The sequence below is a fragment of the Camelus bactrianus genome, chromosome 1, assembly GCF_048773025.1.
Source record: "Camelus bactrianus isolate YW-2024 breed Bactrian camel chromosome 1, ASM4877302v1, whole genome shotgun sequence".
Lineage (NCBI taxonomy): Eukaryota > Metazoa > Chordata > Mammalia > Artiodactyla > Camelidae > Camelus > Camelus bactrianus.
The window spans coordinates 82110029-82116028 of NC_133539.1; positions in this window are offsets into that span (position 1 = coordinate 82110029).

The window sequence follows — 6000 nt, forward strand, 5'->3', positions numbered from 1 at the left end:
GAGGGCAGGCCATGGCTCTAGTCTACCTTACCACTCTCTTGCTGCAGTGGTTTTATGCAAGTCATTTCTTCTGTTTAGGCCTTAGTTTTCTTATTTGTGAAATAAGAGAATTATACTCAACAAACTCTAAGGTCCCTTCCAATTTCAGCAGCCTGTGATGAACCGCTTTGGTGTTTTTATTATTTGAGAGTTTTTATTATTTGAGAGTTATTTCTGTTGTCCAGATCTGCGCTATCTGATACATGAGCTACTAACCACATGTGGCTATTTAAGTTTAAGTTGACTAAAATTCAACAAGTTTACAAATTTAGCTCCTTAGCTGCACTAGCCACATTTTAAGTGCTCATTGGTCACATGTAGCTACTGGCTATCATATTGGACAGTGCAGATATGGAACATTTCCATCATCGTGAACATTCTCTTGGCTAACACTGGCCTAGATGATAATGCCACTTGTCTACTTCCTTTGTTGAGATGCTGGGTGTTCTATTGTATTTCTCCCTGTGTACTTGAAAGATCAACATCCATTGTATTAGCCATTCAGCTTGCCCCAAATGGAATTCCTTATCTACTCTTCCCTCTCTCAATAGCCCCTTTGTCCCAACCCTACTCTCTCCTCTATCTTAGGGAGTGGCATCCCATCCACATTAACCAAGGCAGAAACCGTGGGGTCAGTCTGGAAATGTCCTTCTTCATCTCCCCCCACATTCCCCATTTTGGTCCCTGAATTCTGTCATTTCCTCCTATTAAATATTAAGTGAACATGCCCTGTTTCCTCACTTCTGTGGTGTCTGCCATCACCGAGGCCCCCCCTCATCTTCCGCTTCCCTTCTATTATGAACCTCACCTTTACTTTCTTCCTCATTCCAGTCTGTCCCCTCAATTTACACCCAGGGTTATTGAATTAAAACAATTTACAGACAAACCAACAAAAGGCAGTTTCAATTCACCCTTCTCCTTCCTCCACAGCCATGTATTCAACTGCCTTTTCCAGACTTAACATTTAGTCCATGCACAATCGCGGTTAACTTTTATTCATTTCCCATTTTCTTCTTTCATTCATTTTCTTCTTTCTTTTTGTGCGTGCTTGTGCCCCTCTTCCTGTATAGGCCTTCTCAGCACGCGGTTCAGAGGTCACCTCAGTAAAGTTCTTGCTGACTCCCCTGGAAGATTTAGGGGCCCCCCCATGGGGTGCTCTGCCATCCTGTAGGTAAGGGTCAGTAGCTGGGGCTCAGGCTCTGGCGTCCAGCTGCCTGGGTTTGGATGCCTCTTGCATCACTATTTACTCTATAACCAACTTGACAGCTCTGTACTTGACTTTCTGCATCTGTAACATGAGTACTAGTAATAATACATCCCTCCTTCATTGGGCCTTTTTTAAGAATTACATGACATATATTTAAAGTGCTTAAAATTGCACTCAGCATGGGGGAAGCACCTAATAATTGTTCGTTGTTGTCATCATCATTATACTCTCTCTTGCCATCTTGTTCATCCTCTGGATGTTAGCAGACTGAATGGCAACGCTGATTTTTTTTTTTTAAGAGAAATCTAGGATTCTCCTTTCTCATGGGTTTGATGAATTATATGTAAGCTCCTTGAGAGCCAGAATCATGAGGTTGCTTTCTCCTACATTTTCTTTGAGCACCTGGCAACAGACGGTGTGTCCACAGGATGGACGTAAACAGGTGGAGCTGGCTGCAGCCCAAACCCACCCAGCTCTCGCACTACTAGCTGTGTAACTTGATTAGCAAGTTTTTTTTTTTCATATCACTGCTGCTTTTAGGAGGAAAGTCAGACACTTCAAATGTCTGAGTTAAACCAAGCAAATAAATACCACACAAGTAAGATCAGTCATTCTAAATGTAGGGATCCACTAATTTATCCATCAGATTGTTTCAGTGTTTGCTATGGCCTAGAAAGCCTACTCAGTACTTGGAACACAGTAATAAGCAAAGATAGACACAGTTCCTACTCTCACAGAAAGAAAGGAAGAAAGAGAGAAAGAGAGAGAGAGAGAAAGAAAGGAAGGAAGGAAGGGAGAATCTTCAAAATAACAGGAAAGTTTGGGGGCATTTTTATTCACACTTTTGCCTCCCTACTCCAGTGCAGCAGCAGTTTTGAGGTTGAAGCAGCAGCAGCCCAGTTTCCTCCCTTGAACAAGAGGGAACAGAGCAGAGCTTACTTGAAAACCATCAGTACATCTGTTCTGACCTGTCTGGGACATACTTGAACTAACACAAGACTCTCATCTTCAGTTCACCCAGCTTGGAACTTAGATGGAGAAAGCAGTAGGCACTGCTGGTAAAAAATTACAGACTCACAGATGCCTGGGACAAGAGATTACAGGTGGAAACAACCAATAGACTGTCTAAGAACTGGAGGCGAGTTAGATAAAATTCTTCAAGAAGTTAGGGCATTCAAAAGCAGCTCTCTATAGGGGGGATTTAGAAAACTACATACATGCCCAGGCAAGATGTGTACCCAGAAAAGACCTGAAAAGGCCTTAAGTTTTTACTGTGGGCTGATTCCTAGGATCAGAGTAAGCCTACCTAAGTACTAACGGAGTGTCTTAACACAAAACCAAGCTGCAAAGACTGGAAGAAGTAATTGGATTTTTTTGCTTTTCTGCTTCTCTTCTTTAAATTTTTTTGTGTGAGTTTTTGTTGTTTTGTTTGTTTAGCTCCTGGCATTCAAGGAATCTGTCAAAATATTAGCTGAACATGAGCTAAAGGAACAGACAATTCTGTGACCACACACAATAAGGAATAGTCTTTGCAAAATAGTGTGGAAAAAATCTCAAAGCAAATAAACTACCACAACCTTCAGCAATAATAATTTTTTTAACAAACTGCAAACCCTGGTGAAGAGGGTAAATCTGATTTCCAAAGTTACATTATAATTGTCAAAAGCTTAATTTTCAACAACAAAAAATATCACAAGGCATACAAAGAAAGAAAAAATATAATACATTCCAAGGAACAAACAAATTGACAGAAACCACCCTTGAAAATGCCGTTATTGGATTTGCTAAACAAAGACTTCAAAACAACCATACTAAATATGCTCAGAAAAACTAAAGAAAAATCTGAACAAAGAACTAAAGGAAATCAGGAAAGCAATTTACAAACTAAATAAGAATGTCAGTAAAAGAGAGAAATTATAAAAGCAAACCAAATAGAAATTCTGAAGCATTATGGGAGTCCTAAAGAAGAAAGGGGAGATTATTTGAAGATTCATTGAAGAAATAATCTGAAAACTTTGCAGATGTGATGAAACACCTAAATCTACAAATCTAAGCAGCTCAGTGAACTGCACATAAACTCCCACACCAAGAAACGTTATAATTAAACTGTTGAAAGACAAAGGGAGAATTCTGAAAGCAGCTGGAGAAGTGACTCCTGAATATGGAATCCTTAATAAGATTACCAGCAGACTGCTCAGCAGAAACTTTGAAGACTAGAAGTCAGTGGAATGATGTAAAGTGCTGAAAGAAAGAACTTTCAACCAAGAAATTTATATCTGGCAAAACTGTCCTTCCAAAATGAGGGAGAAATTAAGACATTACCAGATAAATAAATGCTGACTACCCCTAGACCTACTCTACAAGAAATGTTAAAGAGAATCCTTTAGATTGAAACAAAGGACACAAGACAATAACCTGAAGCTGTAAGAAGAAATAAAAATCTCCAAGAAAGGTGAATACATGAGCAAATATAAAAGCCAGTATTATTGCAATTTTACTTTGTAACTATGTTTTATTTCCCAAGATGGAAATTTATAGCTATAAAGGCATCCACTAAAAAAGATCTCAAATCAATAATCAAACTGTAAACCTTGAGGAACCTAGAAAAATAAGAGTAAACTAAACTCAAAACTTGTAGAAGGAACTAATAAAGATTAGAGTGGAAATAAAGAATATAAAAACAAGAGAGAAAATCAATGAAATAAAAAGTTGATTCTATGAAAGTATCAACAAAATTGACAAACACTTAGATACACTTAGGGGAAAAAAAACTCAAAAATTCCTAAAATCAGAAATGAAAATAGGAACATATTAACCTATTTTACAGAAATAAAAAGGATTTTAAGAGAATACCATGAGCCATCAAATTAGATAACCTACATGAAATTGATAAATTCTTAGAAATACACAATCTACCAAAAGCGACTCATGAAGAAATAGGAAATAGGTAAACCTGTAACTAGTAAAGAGATTAAGTCAGTAATCAAAAACCTCCAAACAAAGAAAAGCCTAGGACCAGATGGCTTCACTGCTGAGGTCTACCAAATATTAAAAGAAGTAAGACCAGTCCTTCTCAAACTTTTCCTAAAAAATCAAAGCAAAGAGAACCCTTTCTAACTCATTCTATGAAGCCAGGATTAACCTCATATCAACACCAAAGACACTGCAAAACAAACAAAACCTAGAGACTAATATCCCTTACGAATATAGATGCAAACATCCTCAACAAAATCTCGGCAAACCAAATTCAGCGTATTAGACTATATATAAATGTATGAAATTAAACATGTTGTACACCTTAAATTTATAGAATGTTATATGTCAAATGCATTTCAAATAAATAAATAAACAACAGCATATTAAAAGGATTAGATACCATGAGCAAGTAGGATTTATTCTTGGAATGCAAAAGATAGTTAACTTATGAAAACCAAGCAATGTAATACATCATAGCAATAACATGAAGGAAAAAACTACATTATCATCTCAATTGATACAGAAAAATCATTAAACAAAATTCAATGCTACCTCATGGTAAAAAAAAAAAAGTACAGAAGAGAACTTCTTCAACATGATAAATAGGCCATATATGAAAAAAAAACCCCAGCTAACATAATACTCAAAGGTAAAAGACTGAAAGCTTTCCCTCTAAGATTAAGAACAAAACAAGGACACCTGATTTCACCACTTCTATTCATATAGCATCAGAGGTTCTAGCTAGAGCAATTAGGCAAGAAAAAGAAATAAAAAGCATCCAAATTGGAAAAGAAGTAAAATTACCTGTATTCACAAATGATGTGACCTTATACATAGAAACTCTTAAAGACTTCACACACACAAAAAAGAGCTCTCAGCTAATAAATAAATTTAGCGAAGTTCCAGGATACAAAGTCAACACTGCAAAATCAATTGCATTTTCTACACATTGGCAATGAACAATCTGAAATAGAAACTAAGAAAACAATTCCAGTAAGAGCTAAAAATATAACACTCTTAGGAGAAAACATGTGAAAAGCTTCATGACACTGGATTTTGGCAATGATTTCTTGGATATACCACCAAAAAGTACAGACAACAAAAGAAAAAATAGGTAAGTTGGACTTGATCAAAATTTAAAACTTTCGTGCATCAGAGGGGAGGGTATAGCTCAAGTGGCAGAGTACGTGCTTAGCATGCATGAGGTCCTGGGTTCAAGCCCCAGTATGCCATCTAAAATTAAATAAATAAATAAAACTAACTACCCCCCCCAAACACATTAAATTTAAAAATTAAAAAAAAAACTTTTGTGCATCAAAGGACACTATTAAGAGTGAAAAGACAACCTAAAGAATGGGAGAAAATAGTAAACATCTCAACTTAAAAATGAGCAAAGGACTTGGATAAGCATTTCTTTGTGTGTGTGTGTGTGTGTGTGTGTGTGTACATACATACACAATGGCATATTATTCAGTCATAAAAAGGAATGAAATTGATACATGCTACAACATGGATATAAACATCATGCTAAGTCAAACAGTGCAAAGTTAGACACAAAAGGACAAATATTTTTATTCCACTTATGTGAGGTACCTAGAATAGGCAAATTCATAGAGAAAGTAAAATAGAGGATATCAAGGGCTAGAGGGAGAGGGAATAGGGAGTTATGTTTAATAGAGTTTCTGTTTGGGATAGTGAAAAAGTTCTTGATATAGTGGTGACAGTTACACAACATTGTGTAATGTACTTTATGCCCCTGACTTATACATTTTAAAATG